This window comes from Suncus etruscus, chromosome 11 (assembly GCF_024139225.1).
Source record: "Suncus etruscus isolate mSunEtr1 chromosome 11, mSunEtr1.pri.cur, whole genome shotgun sequence".
Taxonomy (NCBI): domain Eukaryota; kingdom Metazoa; phylum Chordata; class Mammalia; order Eulipotyphla; family Soricidae; genus Suncus; species Suncus etruscus.
The window spans coordinates 97,519,079-97,538,297 of NC_064858.1; the positions used below are offsets into that span (position 1 = coordinate 97,519,079).

A 19,219-nucleotide genomic window follows, 5' to 3' on the forward strand; every position below is an offset into this window, starting at 1 on the left:
CCTGCCTGTCTTCAAGGCAGACACTCTATTTCTCTTTCACATTATCATTGTCATGGTAGCTGTAGTGTAGTTGTTTCCCTAACTTCACTTGTCACTCTTTGTAGTAAGCTTAATATCATGGGCTAGTCCTTCCAGCCTTCATCTCTATTGTCTCTGGGTATCATTGCCATATTGGGTTTTATTATTTTTAAATCCCACAGATGAATCAGACTATTCTGTGTCTATCTTTTGCCATGTCCATCCACATATAGGCAAATTAGATAACTTCATTTTTCCTAACAGCTGCGTTTTATTCCATTGTGTAGATGTACTACTGTTTCATCTGTTGTTGGGCACCTGGGTTGTTTCCCGTTCCTGGCTATTGTAAATAGAGATATAATGAACGTAGGAGTGCAGGGAGCATTTTTTATTGTGTTTTTGTATTCCTTATACTTTTGGGTCTGATATCAAAGTCTTTAATCCATTATGATTTGACCTTTATGTACGGTGTTAGATGGAGGTCTGAGTTTCCTTTTGTGCATGTGGCTGACCAGTTGTCCTAATACCACTGGTTGAAGAGGTTTTCCTTGCTCCATTTTGCATTTCCTGAAGCTTTATTAAAGATTAATTGATCATATATCTGGAAGTCATTCTCTAAATGCTCAAGACTATTCCATTGATCTGAGGCTCTGTCTTTATTTCAATACTATGATGTTTTAATAACTATTGCTTTGTAGTACACTTTATAGTTGGGAAATACAACATCTCCCATCTTCTTTTTCCTAAGGGTTGCATTAGCAATTCGAGAGCATTTATTTTTCCAAAAGAATTTCAGGAGTGTTTGATTCACTTCTTTGAAGAATATCATGGATAATCATAAAGGGATTGCATTAAATCTGTACAATACTTTGGGAAGTATTGCCATTTTAATGTTGTTAATCTTCCCAATCCATGAACAGGGTATGTGTTCCATTTTCTTGTCCTCTATTTCATGACTTCACTTTTTTCCTAACAGCTGCATAGTATTCCAACAATACTATTATCAAAGCAGCCAAAACTGACAAAATAGTAATTATTTTAACATCCCTAAAACAAAACAGAAAATAGCAAGGATTTGTAAATAAATGGAGAAACACTTATGCACTGTGGGTGGGAATATGCAATAATCAGTCACAATAAAACACATTCCTACATTCTTCTTAAAATCAAAGTAGAACAACAAAGTAATCCAGTTCTCTCACTGAGTACATATTCCAAATAATTTAGATAAATACTTTGAAGCATCATTTGTACTCATTCATTGCAACATTATTAACAGCCTACCAGAAAACAATTCAAATGCCTATTGATAAATCAAGAAATAAAAAATGTGTCAGAATAGTATTCTGACATGCAAAAGAAAATATCCTGTCATATATACCGCAAGCAGTATCTTGAAGACCTTATACTAAGTGAAATAGCCAATTACAGAGGAAAAATATTATTTGATTCTACTAAAAGGATTACATAAGCTAGTCAAACTGATAGAAGCAGAATAGAGTTCTAGTTTTCTGAACTGAGGGAGGGGTAATAGGAGGGAGAAAAATGATAAAGTTTTTGTCATGAAAGATAAAAGTTTATAAAAATATTCTATACAGGCCTCCCAATTCTTACCACAGGCTGTGTTCTTTATACTGACTGTATAGAAAGAGGAGGTACATTAAATGCACCCCATATACACCTAAACCTAGTCCCTTTGCCTGGTCTGTATTGTAAATTGGGCAACAAAAAATATTCTGTACACTTAGTGTCAATAGTTAACATTATGGAGTACTCTTAAAAATATGTTTAGAGGAAGCCAGAGTGAGGGAACAGTGCCTTACGGGCACTTTCTTTGCATTTAGCCAGCCCAGGTTCGATCCCTGGCATCCCCCATTTGGTCCTCCAGAGCTCTGCAAGGAGTGAGTCTTGAAAACTCCTGGGTGTGATCCCAAAGCAAACAAGCAAACAAACAAAAATCTGCTAAGAAGGTAGATCTGATGCTCTACAATTTTGTTTTTACAATAGGCATTCTTTTTAAAACGCCATCCTTATCTCAATGCATATCAATACCTAAAATAAAGTAAGACATTTTCATATAAAAAAAAACAAAGATAGGGTTTTCATTATGTCAAATAATTCTGCCATTTGAAAGCCTGTTCACAAACTTTAAAGTATAGAAGTCTTTGCAGAAGTGCTCGTAGATGAAACAGCAGGAAAGATCTATGGCCATCTCAGAGGGAGCTTTCTGCTTCCAGGAATTAAGCTGCACATACACAGGTGCTTCCTGTTTTTTCAAACACTTTGCCCATCTTCTGCACACCAAACATGCCTTCTGCAAAATGAGAGCTAAACAGGAAACTGCCTACAAATTCAAGCTGCTTTTCTGCTTCTTAAAGAAGTCTTCTCTATACTTTCAGAGAAATGTCAGTAAAAACTATAGTCATAGGGAAAATACACAATGAACCATCTCCAAAAGGTTGAGAAAAATTTTTTTCTATGAAATACTACCTGCAAGTTACATTTCTAAAACAGTTTAATATGCTTTCTTCAGAGTTTTGGCATCTGTGGGTGGAATTAGGAAAAGTGGTTGCAAGTGGGTGGTAGTTATTTCTCGAATGCGAGGGAGAGAAAGGAGGAAAGTTGGGGTGGAGAATAGGTAGACCCACAGGTCTGGAGTTCCCTGAGTTTAGGGAATAAAAAGATGACTAGAATTATCTCGTTTGGGAAGCTCACAATGTTTCCTAAGATTTTAGAAGCATTGAAGTAATTGTGATTGTGTTTTGTTTATACTAAACTGTGACAGAACTATTCTACGGACTATCTTAAGAATCACAGGTATACTAGTTAGAATGGCTCTGAATTTTCCTTATTCAAATGGGGTTAGGTTGTTCTAGAAAAATGTTTGCCACAGATGCAGGCAGTGAGGAGGTCACGGAGGCATGTGGAAGGGAAAGTGGGGATTGGTGATGGAAAATGTGCACTGATGAAGGGTGTTATACATTGTGTGAGTGAACTTCAATCATAAACAACTTTGTGACTGTACCTCATGGTGAGTCAATTAAATAAGCTACTGATTTAAAAATTAAAAAAAATAAGTTCTAGGTCTTAAGTTATACAGGACAATCTTGAATAATAGAATTATTTTTCACAATTAAAATTTAAATGGGGAAAATGGTCATTTCTGGTGAGGTTTTTAGCATTTTTTAATATCTTCTGTTTTTGTTCCTTTTTTCCAGTCTATTTTGCTAAATTATGTTATGTAATATCAATGTTTTTTAAGATGACTTATTGATGTTCTTTTCTGAAATGAAATTAAAATCAATAACCACAAAAGTAAGTTTTTTTTTTAATTAACTGACACAAGAGCTGCATAGAAGCAGCTAGGATTCTGCTGGGATTTGAAAAAGTATCTAGCCTTTATAGGTAAAAAAAAAAACTAATTCATATAAATCCTAAAAAGGTCACCATTAGCAGTGAATTAAAGGAACAAAAAAACCATGAAAGTAATCTACTTTGTTTTGCTTTTAATAACAAAAATATAAACACCATACCATTGTATATAGCAAACAAAATATTTCTGAGTACTCTATTTTGAAAAGTTTATATGTCTAAAATTTGAAAGCAATAAAGTATTTGATAGCTCTACTTTCTATTCTATAAAAGAATTTATTTCTATTTTTATTATATCCAGTCTTAAGTAAAAAAAATTGTAACATGTAAAGTCTATAAATTCAAAGTCTTGGTTCAGAGGATCCTATCACCACATAAACATAAAATAATTACCAAATAGTGATAAATGAGATTTGGAGATTGGTGTTGTTTCTATCACTACATTTTCCTGGGTTTTCATTTTTCATTATCCAAATGAGTAAATCAGATGTTATTTAAAACTGTTTTTAAGCTTTAAAATACAATCTTTATTAAATATAAGTTGTCAATACAATGTGAATAAAAATATTTCAATGATTGATTATCAAATGACTTAATATAATTGTTCTGGGGGAAAAGGCATAATGTGAGATTGGAATAACTTGGGAAGAAGCCACAAGGCCTTACAATGGTCCTCCAACTACGGCCCGTGGGCCACATATTGTATTTATTCCCATTTTGTTTCTTCACTTCTAAATAAGATCTATGAAGTGTGCATAGAAATTTGTTCATAATTTTTGTTTTTACTATAATCTGGCCCTTCGATAGTCTGAAGGACAGTGAACTGGCCCCCTGTTTAAAAAGTTTGAGGATCCTTGCTTAGAGCATTGATCTGGGTCTGGAAAACAGATGGAATCTCAGAAAGCAGAGGGAAGGGGCAGAAATGTATATTCAGGAGACCATGTTATGTTCAAATATGCTAGACACATACTCCTGGACACACTTCTGAGTATTGGAGAAAATACTGCTTCCTTTTGCCTTAGCATACAAGGATATATTGCTACTTGTGAAGATTTTAGTAGTAAAGACTGATGATCAAGCAGGTGCAGTATCCACGCAGAAAAGTCACCAACATGGGCTAACCTTTAAGCCTGAATTCTCTTTTTGTAGTGTGAAGTTTCTTTATAAGAGAAAACTACTCTGAATGAAGAAAGGATAGCAAAATTGTTGACTCTAGGCATAGGATCAAGTCACTAAGAATCATCCAATCCACACAACAAGGAAATTTCACTTTCCAAATTACAAGTAAGTCTACCTGACTCCCACTTCTATGCTCTTTGACATTCTTTTCTATCAGTTCTTTTATGATGTCTCATGTCTGTCATTGACTTAAGATCCTATGGCTAACTCTTTCTCAGAAATTCAAGTTTCCCATCTTTGTTCATCTGTCATCCAACAATCTTCTCATTTGGTTTCCCAATTATATTCCTGAGCTTCTGTGTATCATAGAAAGATCAGAACTATGGCAAGTGCTCCATGGTTGTTAGATTACACTCAGCTTTTATTCAAAACAAAGGCATTTTCCCAGCTTCCTCTTTCCTTTTCACTCATCTCTTTGACCTACCTGGATGAGTACTCTGTCTCTCAGTCGACCCTCTCCCTCCCAGTTGAGATTTGAATTGATGAATAAAGAGAGGTTTCCAGTTTGGTGGGTCCCTGAGACCACAAAGTGAGAAAACACCCAACTCCATTATTCTCTCCTCATGATTGTCTTGGTTTATTCAAGTAGCTACCCTGCTTCAGACCTGCTAACATGAGGTAGGAAATATGGCACATGGGGCACTTTTACACCTACTTTCCACCACAATTTTGTTCTTTTCAATCCTCAATTATATTATAATTACTACTCAACTATTTTTCAAATTTCTACTTTATAAAGTTCTTACCATCATTTTCTTTATCTCCAAAGCTCATTGCTTTTACTCTTTAGATATTTTGAAGGATTTCTATATTAAGCAAATACCAAGTAATTTTTTTTGAGTCTGGGGACTCCGCCCAATGAATTTCAGTACTCAGAGGCATCCAAGGTGGAACTCTGGTGCCAAGGAATCATGTGATTCAAAGAATGCACTAAACTTAATTCCTATTCTATTTTCCTTCCCCAAAGAATTTGATGTTTTATCATAGATACTGCCTCAACTTTTTTCTATCACCTCATCTCAAATTTATGTAAGTTTCTATGCTATAAATGTATATATTTTAGATACTACTTAGTTTGTATTTATTTATTTTGTTGTTGCTGTTGTTGCTTGGAGGTCATATCTGTCAGTGCTCAGAGGTTGCACCTGGCTCTGAGCTCAGTACTTACTTCTGGCAGGCTGGGGAGTCATACAGGATCTTCAGATCAAACCCAAGTTGGCTGCATGCAAGGCAAATGCCCTAACAATTGTATGATTGTTCTGGCAATCATACAAGGTACTGATTATGAGACAAGTTTCCAATTACACTTAATGTTTTCAACAGTTTTATAAAGTACTCTCGTATTTTTTGTATGAATAAGATATGTGCCAAGACCAGTCAGTAAGGAACAAAGCCAAGTTTAGATTTTCTCAGTTCAGACCATACTTCTTTCTCTTGATACTAAGGGAAAGTGTGTGTGTGTGTGTGTGTGTGTGTGTGTGTGTGTGTGTGTGTGTGTGTGTGTGTGTGGATGGGGTGGGGAGATGGGGAAAAAAGTTTCCAAGATAAATATGTCAAAATTGTTTCTTCTTTCTCCTCTCCCATACATTCCATCTTTACTCAACTCCACAAGGTCTTACTTTATGTATCTTTCACACTGTATATATTTCTGTAAACCTTAGTAATTTAAACAATAATCATATCCTTTTTTTCATAAGATTAAAGGAAAGCTCATCAGTTCTACTAATAATATGGGCATGGCTAGATTAAGCTCAGATATTTTCATTTATACATGAGTGATTAGTTAAGAATTGTAGTGGTCAGCTAGAGATTGGAATATCTAGAATGGTATTTCTCATATATATGAAAACTTTCCCGATGTCATCAGGGGTGAAAAAGGTGGCAAGGCTATGTGTTATTTATTATCTAGAAGTCTGGCTTGTTCCTGTTCAAAAGATATGATTTCAAGATTCCCCTAAAGTCATAAAAAAGAATAAAGAGTAAATCCCTTTATTTAAGCATCCCGAAACTCAACATTTTACGTGTTATTATGTTGCACATACATTGTATTTATTATTAATTATTATTATTATTATTATTATTATTATTATTATTATTATGGTCTTGGGGCCACACCCTGTGATGCTCAGGGGTTATACCTGGTTTTGTGCTCAGAAATCGCTCCCGACTTGGGGAACTATATGGGAAGCCAGGGATCCAACCGAGGTCCATCCTGAGTCAGCCTCATGCAAGGCAAACGCCCTACTGCTGCGCTATTGCTCTGGCCCCTGAGCAAGCATTTTAAGTGGCATTAGTCAAGCAAGATCACTGTCAGGACCAAAGTTATGTAATGATATGAATAGAAGAGGGTTACCGCATGAAAAGTCCACAGATTCTGATGCATAAATTAACACACCTTCCCTTATCTCAGCTATTCATTGACTTATTGGTTGATTTAGTGAAATCAACCCAAATCCAGAAAACATTTCTATTTTCTCTGACTTATGCTATTGATTTCAAGAGTATCAAATTTTTATTCCATAACCAAAAATGTTCTCTAAATTAACTTCCATGAAGAAATAAATGAAAATTAGAGAATAGATGAAATATTCTTTAACTGTGTGATAACTATAAAAACTGCCAAGTACTCGTACTAACAGATAATTATTTTAAGGGAGAAATGTTGTCTATAAATGTTGGCATTGATAATAATAAGAAATTAGACTGAATTTCAGTTGGTTAGATATTTGTTTCTAAAATATATGCAGACAATATACCTCTCTCTATTCCAATACTCAAGGAAGATGCCCCTACACCAATGTTCCAAAAATCTGCCTTGATCCTACTGCACTAGTACACCAATGTTCCAAAATCTACTGTCTCCCCAGCCTGGGCAAGAATGCTGGAAGCTTTTTTTTTAACCAATTAAAAGTGCAGAGTATTTTAAGCTTGACATTTTATTATCATTGATGCCTCATTATGTTGAAATAAAAAACAAAAAAATAAAACTTTTATTATTTCCAACTTTAAGTTTTTTTGGAAGAAATTGTTTTATGAGACATTTTATAACAGTACTGTGTTTTTCTGTAATTGTGTGAGAGTTTTCATTTTTCTCATCTTTTCCCACACTTAGTATTTTTATCCACTTCAATCTGGTAGGTACAAAATAGAATATTATATTTTAATTTGCTTCCTATATTATAAAACCTAGTATGAGCAACTATACAGAACATAAATGTTGTTTTTATTTTCTCTTGTTATATCACCCCAATCTAATTTCTTTTAGGACTAATTAAATTCTTTTTAGTTTACCATATTTTGACTGACAAATTAGTCATCATTTTAAGTAAATATATTTCAAAGCAGGTGTTAACTTTACATAACAGAAAAAGTTATATTATTTGCACAGGTAAAAGTATTACAACTTTAAAGGTCAGAATTACCTCTTGAATTTTTTTTGACTTTATTTTTCTTTACTCCTCCCACTAGTTAATAACTCTTGATAACAACCAAAATGAATGCTTTTGTGCATGATATTTGAAGCTAAACTTAAGAAATTTAAGTAGCTAAAATATTGAAAAAGATGTCCCTGTGTCACTTTCCTGCTCTTGTACATCGGAGAGGCATTTCAGATGCAAGCAGGATTCTATTGAACTTGAATCACTCTAATAAAGTTCAGGTAAAAGTTAGATTCTAGGGGCCGGATAGCTCAGAATTAGGGTCTTTGCCTTGCATGCAGCTGACCCAGGACAGACCTTGGTTCGATCCCCAGAGTCCCACATGGTCTTCCAAGCCAGGATCGATTTCTGAGTGCATAGTCAGGAGTAAACCCTGAGCATCACCGGGTGTGCCCTCCTTCTCCCCCCAAAAAGTTAGGTTCTAGTGTCTTTTGCTAAAATAGAATTTTTCCTTATTTTTAAATTAGAGGGTATTTTTGTTTTTAAAACTTCAGCAAATAAAAGTTACTATAGCACTTCCTTATTAGTTTGAAGTTTATGCTATACTTTCCTTTTTTATTCAAATTTTCTCTTATTTAAGAATTGGATAAGGGAGCATGTGCTTGGGGCTGGAGAGGTGGTGCTAGAGGTAAGGTGTCTGCCTTGCAAGCACTAGCCAAGGAAGGACCACGGTTCGATCCCCCAGCATCCCACATGGTCCCCTCAAGCCAGGGGCAATTTCTGAGCGCTTAGCCAGGAGTAACCCCTGAGCATCAAATGGGTGTGGCCCAAAAAACAAAAAAACAAAAAAAAGAATTGGATAAGTAGGTCTAATGTTCATCTCAGGAAAAGCATCAAAACAACAAGCAATGTCATAATTAAATAGAATATTATGTAATTATAGCTATCGCAAAACCTAACAAAATGGTCATTGCATTTATCATTATCACAATCACAAATTTATTAATGGAATCATAAATTTGAGATACTTTATTATGTGTCTTTTATCTTAGCTTGCTAAAAAATTATTATATCTGGTTTCCTAAGAGTAGCGAAAGAAGTTAAATAACCTTTTGAAGCAATTGAGCACATGATTATAAAACAGTGTGTCAAGAACTATGCTAGATATTGTGGAAGTTAATGAGGTAAGACACTTCTCTAAAGAAACAAAGATCTTTGAATCTATGGAGAAAATAAAATAGACACACCATTGGTATGCAAGCGATATTACATATTCTAGGAGACAGGGCTGAATAAAGTATAGATAAATAAATTGGCCTATTATAATTTTAGAATCTGTACTTTGGATTAAGGACCTAATTCTAATTTCTCTGATCACTAATTGTGGCCAAGGGACCTTGGACAAATAATTGGCTTATTCTTCAGCAAATGGTAACATTAATCTATTTCTCAAAGTGATCTCTATATAATACGTTTAAAAAATGTATAATACATGAATGGAGCTCAGAAAAGCAATAGTGTTTATTACGACCAAATGTCAAGAAAAATAGTTCAGAGAATACATCTGATATTTATAAAATATCGATTGCCAGAACTGGACGAGGTTTCTGACAGAAAGTGATGTCTTTCAGAAATAGTGTACTCAGATTTTCAAAGAACATTTTTCAGGTTTGCATTAGTTATTCCTAAAACCATAAATAGTTCCCATATGACTAAGAAATCAAACTGTAAGAAAAAAAATGCCAGTTGAGTATTTTCTTTTAAAAGATGTTTGGTCACTGATTAGAGGTTTTTCTGAAGAGTCTTCAAAGTTCATGACAGCTCACAATTAATGATGGTTACAATGAGAATACAGGACCATCATTTCTAATATAGAGAAGAAAAACATATTCTGAAGAGACTTAAAAGCCTACCATAAAAATTAAAAAAAAAAGAAAACAAAATGTTTTTACTCAACAAAAATATGCACGCCTACTATGTGTAAACAATTGATGCTGGGCTTGGAAAACAATAATTTATTTTATGCCTTCCAGAGTTTACAAGATAATGCATATGTGACATAATGCAATGTGATAAAGATTAGTGTCAGATACTATGGGAATCTGGGAAGGGTATAGAAGGTAGAGGATTGGGAAAGGCATGCTGGAGGGGAGACTATCTCAATGGGATTCCCAAGTACAAAGTACCATGGGAACTTCCTAGCTAGATTATCACTGTGGGAAAGCCTAGGGGTTACACTGAGCCTGGAGAGGAAGATAGATATGTGATGGTGTGTTTTGTCAGAGACCAATATCCAATGTCAATATGTTTAAAGAAGGGAAAAAGTATTTAACTATTTTCTTTTCTGATCATGCTGATTGCATGTAAGTGGGACAGAACAGAGATTTTATGAGTATTTAGTGATGGAATTTTGTTTATTTTTCTGTCTCCATAAAACACAATGACACTCTCTCAAATCTTTGGATTGGTAGTACTCACTGAAACCATTTCCCATGTAGCTAAGTCCTCCCTGTATTCCATTCAGTTCCCTATAGTTAATAGCCTGGGTGGTATAGGAAACAAGAAAAGAAGATCAAGAAAGACTTGTTTTCCTTTTCAAATGGAAATTAACTGAAGCTTTCAGGGAGTTTGGATACTAATGAGAGGTTAATTTTGACTGTTTGTATAGTCAAATAAATTCTCTTCAGTATATATGTGAATATCTTTGGTTTCATTTTGAAGTAGGAATGCAATTATGTCTGCTTTGTTCTTGACAGAATTGGCTAACTACAATGGTATTAAACCAATCTCATATTCTTTTTTTATTTTTTATTTTGGTTTATTGGCCACACCATTTGATGCTCAGGGGTTACTCCTGGCTAAGCACTCAGAAATTGCCCCTGACTTGGGGGGACCATATGGGATGCCGGGGGATCAAACTAGCGCTTGCAAGGCAAACACCTTACCTCTAGCGCCACCTCTCCAGCCCCCAATCTCATATTCTAATGCAATACAAGTTTATTTCTGATACAAGTTAAGAAAAGGCACTGAATAAAATTATAAAAATGAATTAAAGGTATCAAGATAAAAGCACTATGTATACAAATTATTTTTCTAATATACAAATAATGCTTGTAAGATAGTCACAAAAACATCTTTATTTTCTAGAACAACAAAGAAGACTGAATGCTTTAGATTAAATTTTAAAAGAATAGGAAAAAAATAAATATTTGAAAAGAAAACATTCCTGAAAACTATGAGAATGAACAAATGGTGACTTCTACTATTTAGATAGTTTGACTCACTATTATGAATATTGCTGTTGATATCATATATTGATCTCTATTGTTATCTTATATTGATCTCTATGTAATATAAAATTGAACACAAGTCCAAACAAATTAAGTATAGGCTTTATTAATGCAAGTAGACAAGTTAATATTAGAAGCCATATGTAAAAACAAACATGAACAGATAACCAAGGATACACCAAAAGTAGGAAGTCTAGGAGGATGGAATATCTAGGTTAGATATAAAATATATTTGTAAGTTTCCTAATAAAAACAGTGTGGTAAAGATATATGAATAAATAGAAGAGGCAAATAGCCCATAAATATACCCAAGTTCATATGGAAAATCTAGTACTTGATATTAAAAGTTTCTAGGAAGATATAGTCACTAATAGATAATTCTAGGACAGTGGCATGGTCATTTAGTATAAAATTAATTTTCTATATCACATTACATATAATATAAGCACAAACCCCAAGTGAAAAATCAATATATGTATAAAAATAGTATTTTGGGGAGAAGGTATTAGAAGAAAACATTGGTAAATTTCTCCTTGCCCTTAATTTATCCTTGTGTAAGTATAGATCTCCTAACTCAAAAATCCATAGGCAATTAAAAATTTGATGACTGACTCTGAAAATTGAATTTTTCTCTGTGGACAATATAATATAAACGGTCACACAAACATTTTTAAAAATTGCAACACAGTCTAATGAAAATAAATGACTAACATTTCTATATGTAAATAACTCTAAAATTTAGGGTAAACTTTTTAAAATTATTTTTAAACCATCATTGGTTGAGAGATAATTTAGAGATAGACTATGATACTTGCCTTGTAACCTGCTGAACTCCAGTTCAAATTCTAAGCACCATCTATGGCCACTTCTGGGCACAGATCTGTGAATAGTCCCTAAGCATTATCAGCTGTACCTCTTTCAGTCCTGCTTCCAAAAAAAAGCTATTGAATCAGGAGAAAAACAAGGAGAGACAATACACACACACACACACACACACACACACACACACACACACACTTTAAGGGTAGAAAAATATTTATTTTACCCGCAAACTTCCAGAAATTTAAATTAAAACTATACTGGTATTATTATCAAAATAGCAAAGCATTCTATAGAGAAATAGATGTGCACTAGAAGGAAAATGAATTGATCTGAACTTTCATGGAGGAAAATTTGGCAATATCTACTAATCTAAATATATACTTATTTGCCTTTTACTTTGCAAATCCACATCCAGGAGTTCATCTATAGGATACTGATATTAAAGGAATACATTTTACAGGATTATTGACTGTGGCATTTCTTGTTATAAAATATTGGAAACAATATAAATATAAGAGACTTATTAAATGAGTCATCTTTAGCTGTGAGAGAAAACAAATTTAGAGTGTTTCTGTGAATTACTTTGGATTGTTTTTTAGGATATTAAGTTTAAAAAAAAAGAAATGATAGAGTACAAAAATGTACCTATCATGTACACCTTTCATGGAACCAAGAAAAATATATATATGCTCCTTTGTGCCAAAAGAAACAGAAAGGATTAATAGCCAAGAAATGAATAGAATTCTTTATGCAAAAAGGAGAGGGTCATGAGCAGAAAGCAAGGGAAAAGTCACTTCCTTTAGAATGTTTGCACAATTTTGGCTTTTACACTTTATGATGCTTCACTCATAAAAAACACAAATAAATTGTTTAAATCTAACAGGAAAAAGGGGAACCCAAAATTCAATACAAACATGTCAGTTGAGCCTGACTCTATTACATTCTACATTGAAGTTTCAGGAATAACAAATCTAGTAATATAAATAGCAATATTTTGATCAAGTATTATAAGAAAAACTAAGATAAGCACAAACATTTTATCCTATTTACTAAGTTCTTTCTCTCTACTGGAGTAATATTAGTAATATATTCCAAAACTAATTTATATATAATTTAGAATTATTCAAACAAATAAATAAACTTTAAAAATATTTCAAATGAGGAGCTGGAGTGATAGCACAGAGGTAGAGCATTTGCCTTGCACGCAGCTGACCCAGGACAGACCTGGGTTCGATCCCTGGAGTCCCATATGGTCCCCCAAGCCAGGAGCGATTTCTGGGTGCAAAGCTAGGAGTAACCCCTGAGCATCACCGAGTGTGGTCCAAAAACCAAAACAACAACAACAAAAGTATTTTAAATGAGAGAACAGACTTCTTACTCTCAGAGAAAAGAGAGACATGGTGCAAAAGATAGAATAAAATGTATGAGTATGGACTCAGAGAAAAATAAAGAGAGAAGATAGATAATTCCATATCTCTGCATGCTGCTATACATAAAGTTTTTATTTAGCTTTGTCTGTTGAAGGAGACTTGCAATTAAGACATCAGCAGCAAAGAGCACAGAAAATACCCAGCTTCTGATTTTGCTTTTGTTTTCTGTTATTTGGCCATACCTGGCTCTGTGCTTAGGAATTACTACAAGCCAGATGTGATGCAAGTATCTGAATCCTGGACAGTCACAGGTGAGGCAAGTGCCTTACCTGCTGTATTCTCCAGCCCTTCCTCACCTTTTGCCTCTGAGTAACAATTTCATAAAAGAAACCAGGGACTATGAGAAATCACTGGGTTCAGAGATAGGACAAGATAATATGTTAATCTGGACCATGTTATGTGTGATGTAGGGGGAAATAAGTAATTTAAAAATAGTACTTATGTCTTATTGAAAGGGCATAAGTCAACTTGCTCTGGCTCCCAAAGACTATTTATGTATCTCCAGACTTAATTCTTTCCCTAGCTAAGTGTGATCATATAATTGCTGGTGATAAATCCAGTCTTGTGGGATCTGTGGTTCTGAGTATTTAGTTAGTTGACCTGGAGAAATGACAGTACAGCCACTAGAATACTTTTGAAGAAAACCACTGCTAATTTGAGGGTTGCCATTAAATGTAAAATTACTGTGTTTAATTTCCTAGATGATTTTGATGTCACCAGACACATACCAGAACAGACTAGTAAATCATGCAAAGATGGGGCCGGAGTGATAGCACAGAAGTAGGACGTTTGCCTTGCATGTGGCCGATCTAGGACGGACTTTGGTTCGATCCTTCATGTCCCATATGGTCCCCTGAGCCACAAGTAATTTCTAAGTGCATAGCCAGGAGTAACCCCTATAGTGTCACAGGGTGTGACCCAAAAAGCAGAAAGAATAAGTAAATCAGAGATTCCAAAGCTTATTTCAGCCTCTTTTGAAAACTCATTCAGTACATACTGAAAATCTGCCTTAATTAAGCTAAAAGTCAACAGGAAAAATAGCACTAACATTTTCATATTATTTCAAGGCTCTTGGGATGGAGAGAGGAGATAATAATGAACTTTTGGGGAAAAAAAGTAAATGATGGTTCAACAAGCACATAACAGAAAAAAATAAAGAAAAATATTTTTCTAAAAATTGCTATTAAATATAAAATAATAAAAATAAATCATTCATTGATAATGGTGAGTGAAACTAGAATGATAAACGAGGCAAATACAAGGAAGAAAAACAACGGAGAAATCTGATAGTTACCACCTTAACCAAATGATCACTTTAAACTTAATATCAGTATCTTGCAATCTTAGTATGATATACTCAGAAATCCACAATATCCACTTAGTATTATCTTACTAAATATATAATAATAATAATCATTTCCATCCTTAACCATAAAATATGCATTAAAACAATTAGCAAAAGTATTTTTAAAAGTCTGTGGATTGGAGGCTGGAGAGGCAGTAGACACTTGTTGCAAGTGCTAATTTTAGTCCCTGTCCCCATGTGGGGACATGTGTTGACATGTGTCCCCATGTGGTCCACCAGGAGTGATCTCTGAACACAGCAGTCTGAGTAAGGCCTGAGTACAAATGAATATGGCCAAACACAAACAAAAACTCTGTATATAAATCTCACAATATATTAAATTTTCTGACTTATCCTATACATAGATGTACATGGAATCTATTATGCTGAGTGAAATAAGTCAGAGAGAGAGAGAAAAATGCAGAATGGTCTCACTCATCTATGGGTTTTAAGAAAAATGAAAGACATTCTTGCAATAATAATTTTCAGACACAAAAGAGAGAAGGGCTGGAAGTTACAGCTCATCTCAGGAAGATCACCATAAAGAGTGATGAGTTTAGTTAGAGAAATCACTACATTTTGAACTGTCCTAATAATGAGAATGTATGAGGGAAATGGAAAGCCTGTCTAGAGTACAGGCAGGGGTCAGGTGAGGAGGAGGGAAATTTGGGACATTGGTGATGGGAATGTTGCACTGGTGATGGGTGGTGTTCTTTACATGACTGAAACCCAAACACAATCTTGTATGTAATTAAGGTGTTTAAATAAAAAAAAAGTCTAAAAATAAAAAATAAATAAATTTACTGACTTAAAAAAATCATACTTTAGTTGAATAAAATCTTAACATTGTATAAAGAGTTCATGAAAATTTCATATTATATTTTGTACTACTTCTTTCATTTTTTGTTAGTCTGAAATTATTTCAAAAATAAAAAGTTAAGGGCTGGAGAAATAGCATGGAGGTAGGGCATTTGCCTTGCATGCAGAAGGACGGTGGTTCGAATCCTGGCATCCCATATGGTCCCCCGAACCTGTAAGAGTGATTTCTGAGCATAGAGCCAGGAGTAACCCCTGAGCACTGCCGGGTGTGACCCCCCCCAAAAAAAAAAACAAAAAATAAAATAAAAAGTTAAATATAACAATTTAAAATGAAATAAAAATCATGTATATTATTTTAAAAGGAATGGCATTGAATGAAGAAAGATTAGTCTCTTCTCAAAAATATCAAATATTTTTAAATTTAGCCTAATGAAAATCTAAAAATATATTAATAAAAATATATACCATTATGCAAATTATCTTTCCAGATCCATGTTTCTTCTTTCTAACTTATTATTTCTATTTTGCAACATTGCTCTTATTTTCAAAACAATGATCAAGGTAATGGGGTCAGACTTCTGAAAATCAGTGCTTAGTGATAATTTTACCCTTGAAGCTGAGCATCTTAGAGTTTAATTGTATGCCATATTTATTTAGACAACACATTTCAGAAATATCCACTTCTGGGATAGTAATATCAGTAATACAATATCATTAATATTTGTGATAAGATCTGTACTAGTAATATCAGAAATGACTTGGCCACATGGGACAAGTATTCAGTATAATTTGGAACTTTCTTCTGTACTTTCAAAACAGCATCTATAACAATGGTATGAATTCCAGCACTCAATATAGTCCTTGAGCATAAAACAAGATGTACTATGATTTCCACATTGTTCAAAGGCTCTCAGGATGGGGGAAAAGGCTTAATCTTGAACTTTTGGGGGGGAAAAAAAAAGAAGGTAAATGATGTTTCAACAAAGTAGAATACAATGTTGATATACATACCATAGAAAAAATGCTTTAGTACATTTTTTATGATTCAGTATTTAATTATTATTATGATTATATATGTAGTAAGAATAATACTAAGTGGATATTGTGGATTTCTGAGTACATTCTGAGCACGGCTGGGTATGGGCTGCACAAAGCAGACAAAAAGAAAACAGGATAAAGACCTGTCAGCCCTGCTCAAGAAAGGTTAAGCACTTTTGTCAACTACCATATAAGTACTTTATTTCCTTAATATTATTTATAACCAGTATTTAATTATAATCAATCATTTTCATTTTGTAAAACTTAAAGCAAATTACAGCTGGTCCCTTGATTTGACCAGCAGATGGCATCAGACATTAAGAAAAAGGCAAACAAAGCCAATTGTTTCTATGTGATCTCTGCTTTTCATTTGAAATCTCTAGCTGACTACTTCCAGAAATGAACTAATTTAAAAGACAAATATGGCACATTCAAATGAGGTTAAAATATTATTGAATTTTGTTCATACACTAGTTTAATTAACTTGTTGGATAATCATTAAACTAGGTTGGTAGAATTGAATTGTGACATGCCCCTTTCTGGGGGGGATATTTGACATATAAATTGACTTAATTCAATCATATCTAAAAAATGAATAAAAGGTTTGTCCAGAATCAATTAGACTAAGGTCTTATGTTCAAAGTATGTCAGAATTAGTGAACATTTTTCTCTCCAAATCAGAACCAGTCTTTCCCCCTAAGCCGGGTTGTGACAGGAATGATCTGAGATGGAAGAAGTATGGGAACCTATCTAGAATCTCACTTAAGAACTGAACCCAGCATCAATTAATTAACTAATTATATTTAATTCTGTAAATTCACCTTTCAAGTTGGTTATTTTGATCTTCATATTAGAATTATTGGGAGTAATACTGCTCAGATTTCTGTTCCTCTCCTCAATATTTTTCCAAATATTTATTTCTTTTTTCTATTTTTTTTTACCCATCTAAGTGCCAATCTTTTACCAACAGCTTTCCTCAAATAGCTTGAAAGAGCAAGTGATGTTGAACTTGGACTTGAACCCACGATAACTCCTTACCCAGTACAATGAGGACATTTGCTCCTTACTGTTTCAAAATCCTTAGCTCATAAATTAGAGATTGGGCAGGGATGTTAGCAACTGTGTATATCATTAGCATCTACATCCAAAGCAGTCCTCATTGTCTTGAGGATGATCAAGACTAATCCTGCACTTGTACAGCTGAAAATACCATTAAATCACAAGCTTCCCTGTGCTTTCCACAAATTTCTTTAACAGGGTAAAATGAAAAAAAAATGGAAACAATAATCTTCACAACTTTAGGCAACATACTGTGTTCTAAATATAAGAGCCAGTGTTAGAGAAAAGAGGTGCTCTGTATAGAGATTGTATTTATGTTGTTCTAACAAGTTTTGTATAACTTAATTTTTTAATTTTAGTCCTATAAATAATTGTATAAATGTTCTGCACTGGTTTAAGATTATTAGTCTATTCTTACCTAGAATAGCTTATTGTTTTGTTATGATGGAAATTTATGATATGCATCTTTGATTTTATTATTGGTTTGTAAAAGGTACCCCAAAGGGACTATTTTTGCTTGTAAGTGGAAAGTCTTAAAAGATGTCCACCCATCTGCACTTAGAATAAATTTCCTCTTCCATCCAAGCTAAGAAATAGCTGATTTGGGGAAACTTTCTGTAGCCATACTGATAAGACATCATGATGTGCATGTACTCCTTATGTCCTTGCTATACTCAACTTCCCTTGATGTAAGCATGGTGTACACTTTATCTTATGATGTCCTTCTTTTACTGTGCCCCAATATCCTGGCTGAACTTGATGTGCATGCACCCCCACAATGATAAAATTTAACACTGAGCATGCATCAGAAGGATGACCTTGCAGAAAAGCCTTACTAGTGGCTTGTGAGACCACTACTCTCTATCGATTTTCTCAGACACATTTGCTGCTAGACTCTGCCCACCATGAATCAATAAACCTGTTCTCTTGCCTTGGATTGTCTCCATGTGCTAGTGTTTTTGATTAAACAATATCTGCTACAACACCTCTTAATTTTTTAAGTCTTTTTTTATTATCACATTTAGATTTCCTCTTTCTCTCTCTCTCTCTCTCTCTCTCTCTCTCTCTCTCTCTCTCTCTCTCTCTCTCTCTCTCTCTCTCTCCCTCCCCCCCCCCCCCCGTGGGGCTTGATCATCTGAGGGATTGAAACCAGGTTAGCTGTGTGCAAGGTAAGAGCCCTACCCACTGTACTATCACTCCAGATTTTTCCTTTAAATTTGGGTGTTGTTTAATCTCGATTGTGTTTCATTTATATGTGAAAACTTTTTTTTTTGATTCTGACAACTTTGTGTATTCCTACTGCTTTGATGCACCTGGTAGCCAAAATCTTCTTTAATGTAGTTGAATGGGATTCAGATAAAGCATCTGCATAGAGAACATTTGGGCCAGGCAGTACCTGAATGCTAGATCGTCATAGAATTCTTTGGCATTGAACATCTAACTTCTGTGACCATTTTGAACCTCATATTG

At 34.1% G+C, this 19,219-nt stretch overlaps 1 non-coding gene across 1 annotated transcript; it reads left to right on the top strand.

Moving 5' to 3' along the window:
* Positions 1-1,615: 1,615 nt before the first annotated feature.
* On the top strand, positions 1,616-1,748 carry LOC126023201 (small nucleolar RNA SNORA51). The gene has a single exon (XR_007500405.1). It is a non-coding gene; the product is annotated as a small nucleolar RNA SNORA51 (small nucleolar RNA).
* Positions 1,749-19,219: the final 17,471 nt, after the last annotated feature.